At 47.9% G+C, this 18,020-nt stretch overlaps 1 protein-coding gene across 2 annotated transcripts in view; it reads right to left on the minus strand.

Moving 5' to 3' along the window:
- The window catches only part of LOC140498969 (septin-2), a 116,841-nt gene extending 99,130 nt beyond the window's left edge, over positions 1-17,711 (minus strand). The window contains exon 1 of one of the 2 annotated variants that reach the window (XM_072599800.1): positions 17,582-17,711. The gene's annotated coding sequence lies outside the window, so the exon portion shown is untranslated. The remainder of the gene's footprint in view (positions 1-17,581) is intronic. The other variant, XM_072599801.1, reaches the window with a different exon arrangement.
- Between the last annotated feature and the right edge of the window lie 309 nt (positions 17,712-18,020).

An 18,020-nucleotide genomic window follows, 5' to 3' on the forward strand; every position in this document is an offset into this window, starting at 1 on the left:
GACATCGCCCAGAGCAGGAGTGTCCAAAGCAAGGAGAAATGGGTCATGGAGAGGTACTTAAGGATCCCTGTATGCCAAATGCTGACTGATTTTTAAAAATGTAACCTTCCATGTTTGATTGAATTTTTATTTGTTTTGTTAAATATTTCCTAGTAACATTTTAATCTGGTTCTGGCGGCACTCAAGAATGTTATGGGCCGCCTATGGCCCATGAGCTGTGCAGGTTTGAGCCCTTTCCAGGCTGCTCACACCTTTCTCCAGTCCACAGAATCTCCTTGCTGTTGCTCTCCCCAGCTCTGGACTGAGCATGTTCACCCACTGCTTCCCACACCAAGCATGCCCTCCCTTCTCATGACTGCTTCCTGGTCCTTGCTTTCCTGCTTAAAGTCTTAGTTGACATCCCACCTTCTCCAAGAAGCCTCTGAGTCCTCACTAATCTAAGCAGCTAACTCCAATCTGTCCTATCCATTTCTTGTTTATACCTACTTGTTTGTAAGGTGAACCCCCCCAATAGACTGTGACCTCCTTGGGGGCACGGTCTGGTTTGTGTCATTCTTTGTACCCCAGAGCCTGGCACAGTGCCTGGCACATAGCGGGCAGTTAATAAATGCTAGCTAGCTGATTTTCATTTAATTCACCAAATATGAAGGAAGACCATTTATTATTAACAACAATAACAACAAAAGCTGGTATTTATACAACACAACTCAAACTGAGATTCGTTTGCAAAGCACTTTCTATGCACTTGCCTCTAAGAGATCAGGGCTATTACTATCCCCATTTTACAGATGAGGAAATAGACCAAGATTAAGGCACTTACCCAGGATCCTGGAGCTAGTAAGTATCTGAGGCCGGATTGAAACTCAGGGCCTCCTAACCCTATGCACCATCATACCCACTGCCCCCTGAGCTAGTCTCTGAGGATACAGTGATGCAATTAGAAAAAAGGGACGTGGTGCTTAGAAATCCAAAAGGAAGACAGACTGCCCCACAGAGCTTGGGATCGCTGCTTACAAAGAAGGAACATGGCAGTAAAAGCCTGTCTCCTTCCCTATGGCCCCTACACTACCTCACTGTTTCAAGGAATCCCCACTAAGGAAAAGTGGCAATGACAGTGACTTCCTAAAGAAACCAAATTTCTAAAATATTCCTCAACCACATCAGTGGCTTAAACACACAAAGAGCTCGGACCCTCCTTCACCTTCACCCCTCAATGGGTGCTGATCCCTCCTGTCCTCAACAACAGTGCTGTGCTAACTGGGAGCCGGCCCTGCCTACCATGTCCAACACACCACCAGCAATGGTGCCAGGCTGCTGGTCTTAGAAGGAGGGCCAGTTAAAAGGATGACACTGCCCCCCTCCACTGCTACTGGACAGGAACATCATGGCAGACCAAGGGCTGGCCAAAAGGACATGCCAGAAGTGACTCTGGAGGGCTTGGTAACCAAACTCGTGGGCAAAAGCTCTCCCAAAAGCAGGAAGTGAAGACCAAGTTCCTGTAAGTGACCCCAGTAAAACTAAGTGCCCAGCCCAGTACAGGCAGCAGCTGCCAGGCTGAGCATTTCTGTCAGCCCATAACACCAAAGGAGAGACCTCACATCACTTCTCTGGAAGCTGCAGATTCTGAAGGGCTGCTAGCTAGGAATGGAGAAAGCTGTACTCCAGAGGGGCAGAACTACAGCAGAGCAGGGACAGGAACCAGGGCCTCAGTCCTAGAACCTGAGCTCTTGCCCTGTCCTAGGTCCCCTTGGCCTCTCGAGGTGATGCCTCCTCCCCTGGGACACCCCTCAACAGGAAACTTTGAGGTTCTGGTCTTATATTGAGCTGAATTCCTGAAACTTTCCTCCACTGGGATTGAGCAGAAGAAATCCAGCTTCTCCTGAACTTGATGATGAGGCCTGCCCTTGTCCTTCCCCCACAGTCCTCCTAGGTCTGGGAGAGCCTTGGAGACCCTCCTCTCTAGCTCAAGTCCCATTCTGTCTACATCCAACACAAACTCCCTGCACAACATCCCCAACAGTGGCCCCTGCCAGAGGAGGGGAGACTGGACAAGGGAAAGGGACCTCTATGTGGCCAGTACTAGCCATGTACCTCATTTCAATCTGTATAAGAAGCATGTGCCTACAGCTCATCTTCCAGCTAGATGTTAGCTCCTTCCCTTGTCATAGCTACAGCCCCAAGCACAAGGCCTCATACACAGCACATACTTTTTATGACCATTCCTTGAATGGTCCTTTCCAAGTTTCATGCCTGCACCTCCTCAATGACCAACAACACTTCCTTACAGTCATCTCCACACTCCTGTTGGTTTCTTGCCAGCCCAGCTGGAGGAAGAAGAAACAAGGGAGAAAGGGCTCAGGAAGTAGGGGTGAGGACAGTTGGCCAAGAGGTCAGCTCTGCAATGCATAATGGGCTCCCCCCACAACTTAGAGAAACTAAATTCCTGAGCAGTCATCAGCTTAATTCATCGGCATGAAATGAGCACCCCAGCCTTCCTAGCCAGTGCCAGGCTCTCCCCGACAGGATGTGAGACCAACCCACTAGATTCAAGTCAGCTTCACAAAGCACCTGTATATAACTGAAAATCTCCCAAGGCAAATATGAGGGAAGGTAAGGAGACTGGCAGACAAGACTGGGGCAGTCACTTACATTCTCTGCTCTTCCAGACTCAGGATGTTAGAGACTGCAAATGATCAAAAGGTGAGACCCTGGAGCTGTGCTGAGAGCTGAGACTAGGAGAGAACTTCTAAGTACCACATGAGTTGGCTGTCCATCTCAGTAGGCAAAACACAAAGTGATGGGAAAGTAATAGGATACAGGAGGGAAATGATTGCTATAAGGGTGGGGGAAGGGATGGCAACCATTCTACTTTCCAGTCCGTTAGTGACATGAGACTTCTTGTACTAAGTAAAGGGCTAAACAAGGTCCTCCCACCTGGCCTCATCCAACACAAATCAAATCTTCCTGCAATTAATCATGCCTACTGGGCTCAGCCAAAGGGTGAATCATCTCCAATGACAGAATACATGAAGATCTCTCATGACAAATATCCTAGGGATGTATTACTCATTTTCAAAGCAGAGCTCAATCAAGAAAAAAAAAAAGGTTCATGGTCATTCTTTGAGGCATCACGAAACAGTGAAAAGAGTTGATTTCCAGCTCAGACACTCTCTACTTGCATGACCCTGGGCAAATCACTTCTCTCTAGGCCTCAGTTTTGACATCTGTAAATGTGAGGGGGTTAGACTAAAACATCTCAAGAGTCCTTCCTTCAAAAAATCTTTGATCCTATGACTGGATATGAAGGAACTGATGTGCCACTGCAGCTGACCTGGGAAGTAGCCCAAAACTCACAACACACATAGATGCACCAACAGCATTTGTGAAGCACATGCTATGAAGCAGGACTGGTCCCTGTTCTCAAGAAGGCAAAGCCTAAAGGGGAACTGGGAAATGGGGTCAAGGAGAAAGGATCCACGTTGGGTCAAGATTGCCGGGGAGGAGGCAGAGCATGGCAGTGAGGGCACTGAGCTGAGCTAAGCTGAGAGGGAAAGGAGACCTCCAGAGATGGAGATCCCAGCCAGGGCCTCGGCCCTCAGCAGCATAGCCTAAGACAGAGGTCTGGCCAGGTGGGCAAGGTCAGATAATACACACCCATTGAAATCCCTGGCACCTCTTAGGTGGTTGGGCCTCTCTTAGCCCTCATCCTGAGCCATCACCGAATGGTGGTTTCACAGCTGTCATTTGGGCTTGTGTCTTACTTTCTATTAGACTCTGTGCTCTCTAGGGGCAAGGGCCTTAGAATTCCTTTCAGGGCTCAGCTTGTATCAGTGGATCAATGTTCCATTTTTCCCACATCCCCTCCAACATTTGTCATTTACTTTTTCTGCTCTATCTAGCAGGTATGAGGCAGTACCTCGGAATTGTTTTAATTTGCATTTCTCCAAACAATAGTGAATTAGAGCATTTTTTCATACAGCCATAGATATCTTTGATTATTTCATCTGAAAACTGTTCAAATCTTTTGATCATTTATCAGTTGGGGAATAGCTCTCATTTTTATAAATTCGACTCAGTTCTCCATATATTTGAGAAATGAGGCCTTATATCAAAGAAACTTGCTTCAAAATGTTTTTCACAGTTACCTATTGCTAAATGTGTTTCTCTTCATCTTATTTATCCCCATTTATTCTGTTCTCACTCCTTTCACCCTGTCCCTCCTCAAAAATGTTTTGCTTTTGACTACCCTCTCACCCAATCTGCCCTCCCTTCTATCCCCCCACCCCCAATCTTATCTCCTACTTTCCTGTAGGGTAAGATAGATTTCTATACCCAATTGAGTATGTATATTATTCCCTTTTTGAGCCAATTACAATAAGAGTAAGGTTGGCTCAACTCCCTCCTCTTCCCCTCTACTGTAAAAGCTTTTTTTGGCCTCTTTTATATAAGATAATAAGTTTATTCCATTGTACCTCTTCCTTTTCCTTTTTCCCAATACATTCCTCTCTCATCCCTTAATTTTATTTTTTTAGATATCGCTTCATATTCAACTCACACCTATAGTCTCGGTCTATAAATACTCCTTCTAATTGCCCTAAGAATGAGAAAGTTCTTCTGAGTTACAAGTGCTTAAAGTGAATGTCAATAGTTACTGTTTCTCTTTGAAATAACAACCCTGAGGGTAGCTGAGGCTCCTGCCCCTCCCAGCTTGATTTATTTTTTTTCTTTTCTATTCTAGTCTATTCCCAGACTACTTCTTAAAGAGGCCTATTCCCTGAATGGGTATTACCTCATTTTAAGTGAGTACCTGAAAAGGTCTCCCATTGCATCGTGGGCCATCTCCAGTGATCCTGATGAATATTTGGTCACTGGATCCAGATGGCTCAGCAGGAGAAAGTGAGGCTGGTGACCTTGCACAGCCCTCCCTCCCTCAAATCAAAGTCAAGTGCAAGTCATGTCATCATTTCTCTGATGTCACAGTCCTCTTCAAAAACAAAGGACGAACTTTCTACCTTTCACCCCAGGTGCCTCAAAAAGGTCACACAATAAGTAAATGAGAAATGCTTGATGACTTGAAAGGGCCGAGATTCTATCAGCTCAGGGCACCCACGTTAGGCCTCTAACAGCTAAGATGCTAGACCCTAGGATGAATCGAAATCAGTCCCTGTGGCATCAACAGAATTCACGGAGGGCAAAAGGAATAAGGAATAGGTTCTCGGTGAGTTTCCTTATAGAACGCGAATAAGGATTCACGTTCACTTTTGAGGAACCCCAGGGAAAAACATACGCACTGACTGGAAATTCAAAACAGAACAAGAGTCAGGCGGGAAGACGCAGAAACAAAAGGAAATTTCTGCACATCCATGTAGAAAGGAGGAACACAGTGTATACAGGTGTCAAGGGGCTGGGGGCCAAAACTACTCCCCAGGTATTACATGTGTCTACTAATCGTTGTTTTCCTACATAATTGGTTTCACAAAGTTCCGGATATTAAAAACTCCAGGAATGGTATTTCTAAGGAATTACCTCACAATCTCAGGTGGAAAAGTTATTTGGCTCCTCGCCTAGGTTCTCATTACACATTGTCACACCCTTCCCGACATGAAACAATCACGAAGAAATTCACCTCATTCCATGACCCAGTTGGCTGAACTAGACATCGTGTAACCTCGGCCCAGAAGCATCCCTGGCTGGGGTTATATCAGTCCCCTGCAAAGCCCAACTCTAAGGGAGAGTTGGTTGGTAAGAATGATAAAGAGAGTTCAATGTTGCCCAAAGGTCACAGTGGTGTGCCACCACATTCACCACCCTCATTTCAACGGAAAGCAAAAGAGCAGCTGCATTTACACAAAAAGCAGTGTTAAATATACACCAAGGAGAAGAAAGCCAATGGGATAAAGAAAAACGTCTTCGAACTAATCAGGTGAGAACTTTTTGTGAAGGGGAAGGATGATTTCACTGGTGCGGAAACACCTTCTACCTGTGCAGACCTGGAGCTCTGTCTCAGACAGTCCAGGGCCCAGAATGACTACCTGACTCACACGAGGTCACCTCGCTAGCAAGGGTCAGGTGGAACTCCAACCTTGGTGAGTCCAACTCCAAAGTCAACCCTCCATCCCCCAGGATGTATCAATACAATGAGGAAGAAAAATCAAATATTCCTAAAATGTCCAAGAAAGAATTTATAGTATTCGTTTGAGGACAATCAATATTTTATTAACTTCCTGTAAATGGTATATTCTATTGGGAAAGTCACAAAATTTAGATAATGCATGACTCCTGTCCTCATCTAGCAGACAGTCATAACTTTAATATGAAATATGCCAGTATGCCATGGTCAGTGCAGTAAGGGCAAGACAGGAAGGGAATCGGTAAGGCTTCTGATTGGGGGAGGGCAGGGGGGCAGGTGGTCACACTCACAGGATCAGACAGGGTAGTTGAGGGGAAACAAAGAATGGGTAACTCCATCAGTACCAGGCACTCTCTACTTCCAGGATCCATGCCAGTTCCATGGACATTATTGCTGTTTCCTCCACCCTCATAGAGCCTAACCTCTCTAATCCCTGGTGGGCCCTTCTCAAGAGTCCATGTGACCAAAAAGCCTCATTATGTGTTGGTCGATCCTCCAAGGTTGGCTAAGGGGGTCTTAAGGAAGACTGGCACTCCACAGGCCTAGCTTTCGGGCTCACTTCCACAAGATGGCACTTCAAAGTAGAGCACATTTCAGAGCTAAAAGGTGTTTTCCATATGCTCTATGTACCCATTGGTCCAACATGTGGTGTTTTTTCGTCAGCTGGTACCACACGTGCTAAACTGCTACAGTCCCTCCTCTCTTGGGAATCTTATCTTAGATCATCACCGAATTGGCCTCTCGAGAAGCAAAACCCAACGCTAATTACAGCTTACTTACGTAAACACAAAGGCTGCAGCTTGCTATCATATCATCCTCTATTCTGAACTAGCCCATCCAATAAATTAGGAAGGAACCTGGATCATTTCCTTCAGGATATAAGAAGCAAACTTCTCAGGGCCAGTGTGGGATTTTCCTAATGTTGACTACAACAAATCAAAACCAATTATGGGAAATGGATGAGGATTGCCCCAACATAAAGTATCCCAAGGAAAAAAACAATAGGGGAGGGAAGGGGAATAATCTAAATTTTTGAAAATCATTCCAAAAGATGACTCTATCTGCCAATTCTGAGTAGTCAGAAGCCTCAGAATAATGAGGATAATAATGGTATAGAGTTTTATGATTTAGAAAATACAATCTTCCCAAGAATTCTGGAAGATGATGCGCACATTATCAGGACCATCTTACAGGAAGGAAAACTGAGGTCTAGAAAAGGAATTTGCCTGAGTTCACATAGCTAATTAGGATTCATACAAAGAGCATTCTATACCTGGTTAAGCAAAGTATCAGGCACAGCAAGCTAAAGCAAGACAAGATAGCTAAACCTGCAGAGGTGATGGCCTCTGGATGTGGAACAGGGCATATACTATCAGATGTGTTGGTTGGTTTTGCCAATGAAGCCTTCCTTCTCTGGAGGAGCTGGTGGAAGGAATAATAACTGTCAGCAGACAGTCTGGTAACAAGAGCTGCAGAAAGCAACCTCAGGAATGAGCAAGGCTGTTGTGGGATGAGTCACTCCTTCACCCAACATTACTAAGCATCCCTTCTGGATGGGATCCTGGGTGAGGCCAGGAGGGAAATTCAAACAAAACAAAAACTCAGTCCCTGAAGAGCCTTTGAGCCATCAGATCAATAAAAGAGGCACCCAGATAACCAAGTTATAAGACCAAGTGTGACGTGAATGGAAGAGGACGCAGAAATGTTTGGGAAAACGAGAAGTTCTGTGTGTCTGCCGATAGTCCCTTAGCCACCCACAGCTCAGACCTGCCAAGAACCTGGATGGCTCTGTAGACAGGCCATTCCTCCTTTTGCCAAGCAGGCCAGCAGAGTCACAGAACTCTGGAGAGGAACCGGAGACCAATCACTGCTGACTGCTTGTTCAGAAACTGTGACCCGGACCACAGGTGCCAACTGACCACACCAGAGGTGTGCTAAGTTAAAAGGAGGAATAAGAAAGCAGACAGATGAGCCAGGCACAGATTCTCACGTGTGGGTGACATTTAACATTATAATCACTGAACAGCTAACCCACATTTATGATCTAACCCTTAAAGGGGTTTAAAGTGATTTAAAATGTACTGGGCATGTGATGTCACCACAAAGACCCTTTACAGGGACTCAGAACTCTTCGATATTCCCACTTAATTGTAATACCAATGACAAGCTAATCATTTTTAGCAAAAAGGGGCTGTGACAAGGAGTGCAAGCACATGTTTCTTAGGACTCCAGGAGCCTGGTGTATGGATTCTTTCAGATGAAAAAGAACATTCTTTCCCAAACTGGTCTGTCCAGTTGCATCTTCTATTTTTTTCTTTTTAAGATGGCTACATGCAGCAGGTTTCCAAAGTACTTTATGGACACTTGGCTCAAACACTCCAATGAATCTGTGCATTCACTGACTGGGGGCCTCCTTCCATGTCTCCAGAACATACTGGCACACTCTGGCCATCCCCCATCTTCCCTTGCCATGGGGACCACCCATCTTCTTTTTCTAGTCCTGATTCCTCCATGATGTTTTAACTCTTGGTTTTGCTTGGAAATGTGCTTCCAGGACAAGGAACCTCAAGGTGAAGAAATGCTTCACTCCATCTTTTTATGGTTACCGGTTCGCTAAGATGGCTGTGTCTACCAGGAGGCCTATGTGGAAGTGATGCCTCTTAGTCTGGCCCCATCCTATCTTTCCAGGTTGATCACATCTACAGATTCCCTCACACCCTCTAGGATCCAGCCAAAACTATCCTCCGCTTTTGTCCTACCCACCAATTCATTTCCCATCTCTATGCCTTTGCCTAGGTCATTATCCCCTCCCCCTACTCCAGCCCTGCTAGCAAGTTCTCCCCTTCACTTTCACCTCAGAAGCCCTAGCTCCCTTCCGGACTTGGCTCAAGTACTGATCCCCTACAACAAGTCTTCCTGATCTCCCAGGTTGCTGCTGCTGGGGCCCATCCAAAACGGCCCTGTTTATTTTGTATGCAGCCTGTATAAATATAGATATATACATATCTATAGATATAGATATATATAGATATGTATATATACATACAGATATATATTTATATAGATAGGTAGATATTTTTATATATGCTTTTCCCCACAAAAGGACAAAAGCTCGGGGAAGGCTGGCATTATCTCACTCTGTCTGGGTAACCCCTGCAGCTTCACCCAGGGCCTAGCACACAAGACATTTATCAACCACTTCCTGACAGAGGAAGACAAAGCCCTTGTTGGAAAATGAGGGAACAAAGGGATAAAGGGGGTTACAGTTACAGAAGGGGGGCCAGGACGGCTCCTCCAAACAGCTGGCGCTGTGTGTCTGAGACCTGTGTGAGCCCAATCATGCTATGTGACCTCTTGAAGGGCATTACCCTGGAGATGCCTCCCGCTCTGATCCTCTGTATCCGAGGCTTCAAGGCCTCCTTTCTAAAACATCCTCCTGCTCTTCATGGAATGAAGTCAAATGCTTGGGTTCAGCACAAGGCACACAAACACATATGAATGAATGAATGAAGCATTGTTCAGTACCTCCCACATACCAAGCACTGAGTGTACAAACAGAAATGCCAGACAGGCCCTGCCTACAAGGAGCCCACATTCTGATGGGGAAGGTTTCAGCTTCAGGTCAGGTGGAAAGGCCCCAGGGTGCTTGGGGGCAGGCCTCTTGAGGAGTAGCCTTCCCACAGATCAAAGTTCTATCAGTTTCTGATGCTGACCCATTTGATTGTGCCAAGGACTAGCACACAGCACATAAAGCACTGAGCCTAGATTCCAGAAGATCTGAGGTCAAAACCAGCCTCAGACACTTACTAGTTGTATATCCTGAGCAAGCCACTTTATCTTTCTTTATCTCGGTCTCCTCATCTGTAAAATGAGGGTACTAATCATACCTCCTTCCCAGAGCAGTTGGGAGGATCAAATGAGATATTTGTAGAGTATTTAGCACAGTATAAGAAGGTGTGCTCTTTCTCTCTCCATATATGTATGTGTGTGTGTGTGTGTGTGTGTGTGTGTGTGTGTGTATGTATCACATGTTTCCTTCCTACTTGCCACCTGCCTTTCTTCTCTGGATCTTGGGTGGCACCAGCAGGAACAGGGGGGCTCCCTAGGGTAGTGACTGAGAGCACTGAGCTGGAAGGAGTGCTATGTCCAAGGCTGTCTCCATCATAGTTGGAAGGGAGGTAGTGGTCAGGCTGGGAGGCTGGGGGATGCCTTGACTTGCCTGACCCAAGCTGCCTCTCACTCAGGTGCCTTGCTGCTTCAGCCTCCTCACCTGTACAGTGAAGAGACACCAAGTTCCAGGCGATGAGATTTGAATCAATTAAAAGCAGACGAATTATGCTCACAGTTTAACCTGTTTCTGCTAAGGCCCATTCCCACCCAAATTCCAGTCACTCCAAGATCCTGAAGGTAGGTAAGTGAAGATGAGCATATAGACAGATGCTTCCTTCTCTGGAATTCCATAGAAACAAAGGTCAAGTTCAGCAGCTGCACTGTGATGGGGCAGGCAGGTTCCAAGTGGCTGCTTCTTGCCCATGAAAGGCCCAAGGCCACAGTGTCAGAGGCCATTGGCTCTAGCTCCTACCTAACCAACAAACATCTCCAGTATAGAATTCCTGACCTCCCCTAGCAATCCTCCCCATTCTGGCCACCTCCGATGGCAAGGGAGTTTTTCCTCAAATCAAGCCTAGATTTGTCTCTTGGGAATTTTTGCCTCTCACCCCTAACTCTGTTCTCACCCAAGACAACCAAGCCCAGCAGACACCTTTCAAGAACACAAAACACATTCTTCCCCACCAAAACCTCTTCTGCAGAAGAAATCTGCCCAGTTTCTACTCCTGATCCTGCCAGAGTGTGAAGTTGAGGGCTTTTGCCATCTTGGGTACTGTCTAAGATTCGGTGTTTCCTAAAGTGTGGCACTCCATGCCATTCAGGGTGCTCTGACCCTCCACATACACACTGTCTATCATCCCCTCATCTCTCATGTAATCAGAGGGGCTGTGATCTCAATACTGCAAAGGCACCAGTGGTATACACTAGCTGTTCAGTTCATCCTCAGTCATGTGGCAGCCAGCTCCTTTTTCCATTTCGATGGCACCCTTCCCACAACTTCATCTAATGGGCACTGCACAGTCACCCAGGTCAGCAATCTCCACGCTCTCCTCCCTTCCTCCCTCTCACTCACCTCAAGCGTCTAATCAGCCAAATTCTGATTTCCCAAGAGGCGATGAATTATCTGCAAACAGGGCTTGTTGCATTCTTTGTCTTAAATCCCTGGCACCCAGCAGGGGAGAGGGCCCAGCCCAGAGAAAGGACATTCATTCATTCCATAAACATTTATTAATCCCCTACTAGGTGTCAGGCACTGTGCTAAGAGCTGGGGATACAGAGAGAGGCAAAAGGCAGTTACTGCACTCCAGGAAGCTACAATCTAATGGGGGAGACCACAAGCAAACAAAACAAGCTACAGACAGGATAAAACACACACAAAAAGCCCGATTAACCAAGTCTGCCTCAACAACATCTCTCCCATACATGCCCCTGTCCCCTCTTCTCTCCTATCTGGTCCCCCTGCCTCTAATCTCTCCCCAAGGCCTTCTCCATACAGCACCAAAGTAACTCTCCTAAAGTCAAGTCTGGCCACATCATTCCGATGCACAGAGTACAGTGGCCCCTATCACTCCTGGGCCACCCCCCCACCCCCCTACACCCTGCCATCTAGCATTTAAAGCTCTTCACCCTTTGGCCTCCACCTACTTTTCCAGACTCATTATGCATTACTCCCTGCCATACATTTGACTGTCCAGTTAAACCTCCTCCTCATCCATGACTCTCCACATCCCATCTCCAGGCCTTTGCTCTTGTGGTCCTCCCTGCCTGGCATGCTCTTCCTCTTCCCCACTATCTCTTAGAATCACTAGCCTCAACCATTCTGGAAAGCAGTTTGGAAGTGTGCATACCCTTGGTGCCAGCAATACCACTGCTAGGTCTGTATCCCAAAAAGATTCAAAAAAAGAGAAAAGAACCTATTTGTACAAAAATCTTGATAGCAGCCTTTTTGGGGATGGCAAAAAATTGGAAATTGAGGAGATGCCCATCCATTGGAGGGTGGCTGAGCAAGTTGTGGTATATGAATGTGATGGAATACTATTGTGCTGTAGGAAATGATGAGCTCCCGAAAAACCTGGAAAGATTTACATGAACTGATACAAAGTGAAGAGAGCAGAGCCAAGAGAACATTGTACACAGTATTGGCAACATTGTACAATGATCAACTGTGAGTTCTGTGAGTTAACTGTGAGTTAACTATTCTCAGCAACACAAGCGACAATGCCAAAGAACTCATGATGAAAAATGCTGTCCACCTCCAAAAAAAATTTTGACGGTATCTGAATGCAGATTGAAACATTATTTTTCACCTTTTTTCATGGGGCTTTTTTGGTCTCTGTTTTCTTTCACCACATGACTAATATGGAAAAGTTCTGCATGACTGTACATGTATAACCTACGTTGAACTGCTCACTGTCTCAGGGATAGGCAAGAGGAGGGAAGGAGGTAAAGGATTTGGAACTCAAAAATTTTTTAAATGAATGTTAAAAAGTGTTTTTTCATGTCACTGCAAAAAAAAATAAAAGTTTAAAAGTAGGGATTTAAAAAACAACAAATTTCTTCAGGGGAGGGACTTTTACACTTTTGTCTTTGTACAACAGCGTCAGCACAGAGTGCTTCCAAAATGCTTGATTGATAAATTCAAATCACCAGGCCCTGATGAAGCAGAGACCATGGAGGAAAAGAGCAGGAGCTCCTGCTCCACTGTGGATCAAGTGTCCCAATTTTCAAGAAAGGGAAAACAAGCTGCCAGTGAGCTTGACTGAGACTCCTGGGAAAATCCTGGAGCAGATTGTTAGAGAGAAGGCACGCCAACACCTAGGAGGGGAGGAGAGGATAACTAAGAAGTGGCTGGCCTCCTTCAACACAAAATCTCTTCATTTGCTTTCTGGAGAGGGATGCACATGTGTCATGAGAGGATGCCACGGCTACAGTTCGTCTAGACCTGGGGGTGGGGAACCTGCAGCCTCAAGGCCCACCCCTGGTCTACACTTTGGTTTGGTTTTTTTGCCTTGCCCCAAAGGGTAAGTGGAAAGTGGAAGATTTAGATGAGAGGTAAGAAAAACTTTCTAAGGAGAGGCATGGAGAAGTCGAATAAGCCAACCCCACACACATCCCTCCAGATGCCCACTCGTTCAGGGTGCTGAAGAAAGGATCTGCCCCATCGGTCTGGAGGTTCCTTCCTATCCTGGTTCCATGAGATGACATTGAAAGAATGCGATTTCAGCAATTAAAAGTAGGAAAGGGGAGCCAAAGGGATACAACCCTGTGTGGTATCCTGGACAAGTCACTTCACCCTACCTCATCTGCAAAATGAGCTGGAAAAGGTAAAAGCAAACTGCTCCAGTAATCTTGCTAAAAAAAAACCAACACGACTTTGGAAATCTTTTTTTTTTTTTAGCTTGTATTATACAGAGTTTATGGAGATCACAAAAGCTTGCTCCTACATGTCTTAGTGACTGACAACCTTGGTACTAGCTTATTCATAACCTCTGCTGACTTTCTTTTAAAACATTACTGATAATCTTCTGTTTTTACATCACCTCTATTTCCCAGTACTCTCCTCCCTCTCCCTCTATCCAGAACCCCATCCCTTATAACAACATAAAGTAGGGGGAGAAAGTAGTCCAGCAAAACTGCTTAACGACCAGCTGAGTCTGACGTGTTCCACACCCATAGCCCCCAACATCTGCAAAGAAGGGAGGGAGGCAAATTCTCCGAATTCTTCTTTGGGGCCAGGCATGGTCATTATAATCCTATGTCCTTTGTTTCTTTCTTCTTTAAATATACTTTCTGCTTATACGGTAGTTACTGTGTATCTTGCTTTCCTGGTTCTGCCTACTTCCCTGGATATCAGTTTATAGAAGACTTCCCATGTTTCTTTGAATTCTTCATATTTGCTGTTTCTTAGAGCACATCTATGGGTCACAATTGGTTGAGTGACCAGGGCTGGGGAACCTGAGGCCTCCAGGCCACATGTGGCCCTCTAGGTCCTCAAGTTCAGCCCTTTGACTGAATCCAAACTTCACTGAACAAATCCCCTTCATGAAAAGATTTGTTCTGTAAAACTTGGACTCAGTCAAAAGGCTGCACTCAAGTACCTAGGTTTTCCACCCCTTTAGACTTTCCCCCGTTGATGAATATCTGTCTGGTTACCCATTTTTACCTACTACAAAAAAGTGCTGCAAGAAATACTTTAGTCCTTATTAGACCTTTTTTCCTTCTTTGACTTTAGCTTTAGGTATATATCTAGAAGTGGAATCTCTGGATCAAATAACATAGACATTTAAGGATTTTTTCAGACAGACACACATACACAATGATCCACCTAGCACATCTAGGCTGCACAGTGGACAGAATGCCAGAACTGGAATCAAGAAGATCCAGTTCAGACCTGGCCTCAGATACCACTAGCTGTGTGATCCTGGGCAAATCACTCAACCTCGGCTTGCCTCAGTTTCCTCATCTGTAAAATGGGGACAATAATGGCACCCACCTCCCAGGGCTGCTGCTGAAGTAATATCTGCCGACCACTTAGCACCTTGCGGCACACCACAAGGCTACATAAATTCTAGCTATTTTCACAGTTATTATTTCCAAATTCCCAGAATGGTCAGGCTAGCTCAGAGTTCCAGCAGCTCTGTAATCGTGTGCCCCTCCTTCACAGTTCCTTCCCCGTTCATCATTCCCAGCCTTCGTCATATCTGTCAATTTGCTGGGTGTGAGATAAGAGCTCAGGGCTATTTGTTTGTATTTCTTCATACTAAATTAGAACGATCTTTCACGGAGCTGTTAATATTTTGCAGGTTTTCTTCTGCTTCTTTTGGCTTTGGGCACCTTGGCATTCCCAATGGCTACCTAAGATAGATTGGAGAACTTTTTCTAAAGTTTCTTTTCATCCTTTCCAACATCTTTTCATTCTTTAATGTTCAACCTAAAAATCAGCTTTCCCAAATTCCGACTTTCCACCTGGGAACACTGCAACTGTTGTCAGACTAGGCTGTTTTGGTTACTTTTGCCGGCACCTTTTTAGTCTTTGTGGTACAGTATGAGTCTCAGGCAGCTGGCACCCAGCCTGGAATCAGGAAGACCTGAGTTCAAATCCAACCTCAGACACTGCCTAGCTGTGTGACCCTGGGCGAGTCACTTCCCCGTTTGCCTCAGTTTTCTCATCTGTAAAATGGCAAAGCACTCCAGTATCTTTGCCAAGGAAACCCCAAATGGGGTCACAAAGAGTCTGAAACAACTGAACAATAACAATAGTCTGAGAAAGGGGGGAAGGATGTACTTGGAAAGGATGGCGGTGATGCAAAAAGAAAGGCTGGCAACAAAAATGTTTTCCAAAAGAAATTGGATCTTGAAAAGGAGCTCTCCCAAGGAGAATGGATCTGGGCGTGTCCTGGCCACATCTTGATAGCTGGAAAATTGAGACAACAGCCTAGTTGCACAAAGGGCCCGATCTGGGAGGAAGGTAAGGCTGCACTTATCGCTTCCAAAATCAGGCCAGACAACTCATTGTGCAGCGAGCCGTTGTGTCCTTGGGCTTTCCGTTGGCGCCCTGGATTTTCCTTTGGCCTGTGCCAGCACTGGTCACCAAACACTTATTAAGCACTGGCTGTGTGCAGAGCAGCAGGCCGGCTGGCGGTTCTGGGAGATGCGGAAGTTTGGATCTGCTACGGCCTTCACCCTCCGGGAGCACAGGGATATCCTACCTGCCCCAAGAACTACATGGTAAAAGAATACAGGATGAATGCAAGTCAAGAGAGGCAGGAGGGGGTCAAGGGAGGTGGGAGGGGGAGGGGGGGAAGGGTTTCACAACAGTGGCATAAGTTGAGGACAGAAATTCAGGGATGGGGAGGTGGGAGGTTCTGGGCAGAGGCCTGGGGAGACCTAAGTTTGTTTGTAAGCCTAATGAGATAAGTTGGACAAGGCTGTCCTGCAGAAGGGCCAAAGGGCATCACGATAGAGAAGCAGGTGGTCACAGCACAAAAGGTTTAGAACTGGAAAGGCCCCTGGAAGCCTTGGTTCAACGGCTTCATTTTAATCCTGTCTAAGGACCTGGGTTCGAATCTCAACTTTGCCGTCCCCTACCTATTTGACCCTGGGGTCACTTAACATCAACAAATCTCAGTTTCCCCAAAATTAAGTGAGGGGGTTGTACCAGATCCTCCAAGTCTATGGCCTTCTGATCGCTCTTTGTCTAAGACAGAAGGAAAACTAAACCAGGAGAATCATGTAGGAGGAAAGCTGGGACAACTGCCATCCAACAATGGGGCTTTGTCAGGCCCTGAGCGTCCACACCTCCCCTCTGAGGTTCCTCATCTACACCAGGCTGATGACCCAAGGCTAGCAGCCAGGGCCACTAACCCTAGAGAAGAGGGTCTAACCTGCCCCAGATGAGACTGCTGGACCCAAGCTTCCCCCCACCCATCCCCAGCTAGCAGGAGGCCCTCCCTCCACAGGGGAGGAGGCTGGGGAAGGGGTCCTGGGGGCCTTCCCGGAAAGCGGGCTGTCCCCCTAAGGGTGACAAGGACAAGAGATGGGGAGGGTGGCACAGGGCTTCCACAGAGTCGCTCTTCCTCTTTCTGGTTCCTTTTCCAAAAAGATCCTTTCTTTCCAACCCTAAACCTCCCACAGAGGCATCAGGTGTATGCAATGTCTCACCTCCCCCCGAGGAGGTAGGAGGAAAGGGGAGAGGGCGGGGCCCTGGACACTGCCCACCTCCAGCCGGATACCCATCCCTTACAGGGTGGGAGGAGAGAAAGGGAAGAAAAAGGAGAGGAAAAGGGAGGGGCGGGCATGAGGCCCCTCCCGGGCTGCCAGGCACAGACATGCCCGCACTGTGCCAGGCTGGGCCCGGGGCACGTGACACGCTGGGGCCAAGGAGGGGAAGGGGCTTCACCCTCACCTCCTGCCCCGCCCCTCCCCTGACCTCTATCACCTGCCCACCTGGGGGCCCCCATGCTCCACGTGCGCCGGACTAAAGTCCCTGCCCCCCCTTTCCAGGAGGGCCGCCGCCCCGCCTCCTGGCCCCCCCTCGCACATCCGCCGTCCCAGGCCCCCGGGGCGGGGCCCCCCTCGGTCTCTCTCCCCCTCTGGGGCTGCCTCCAGGGCTGTCTGCCAGGCAGCCCCTCTCCCGCCTCCGCGCCTTTGCCCAGGCCGTGCCCTCCGCGTTCACCTGGGTCTATCAGGACCCCGCCCCCGCCCCGGAGCTAGGGATGGGAGGGGTGGAGAGATATTGAGGGGCTAGGAGGCTGTGCCCCCCAACAGGCCGGCAGCTCCCCGAGGGCGGCAGGGCCCCCCCAGCAGAGCCCCTGCCGGCCCTCGCCTCCCCTCCCCGCTCACCTCTCTCGGCTCCGCGGTGGCTCCTCAGGGGGCGGTGGCTCCGGAGCCCGCGCCTCCCTCCGCCCGCCGCTCCTCCAGCTTCCCACAGGGCACCGCGCGCGCCCAGGCCGCCCTTCCCCCACCTCCACCCGGCCCTCACACCGCGCACGCGCACCCTCCCACATCGGTCGGGCACGCGCAGGCGCGCCCCGCGCGCGCCCCGGGACCTGTCAAGGGCCGCCCGGTCCAGCCCCTCCCCCCGGCCCTGCTCCGCCCCCCTAAACTGTGGGCGCCCAGAAATCACCCCCAGAGATTCACAGGGTCAGGGGAACCTTGAGTCCAGGCCTCGAGCCCAACTCTCCATTCTACAGACGGGGAAACTGAGGCTCGGAGCGGAGAAAGTGCCTGCAGTCCCCCGAACCAGACGGAGCCCCGGGGTCCCCTCTCGGCCACACCTCAG

This window comes from Notamacropus eugenii, chromosome 4 (assembly GCF_028372415.1).
Source record: "Notamacropus eugenii isolate mMacEug1 chromosome 4, mMacEug1.pri_v2, whole genome shotgun sequence".
Lineage (NCBI taxonomy): Eukaryota > Metazoa > Chordata > Mammalia > Diprotodontia > Macropodidae > Notamacropus > Notamacropus eugenii.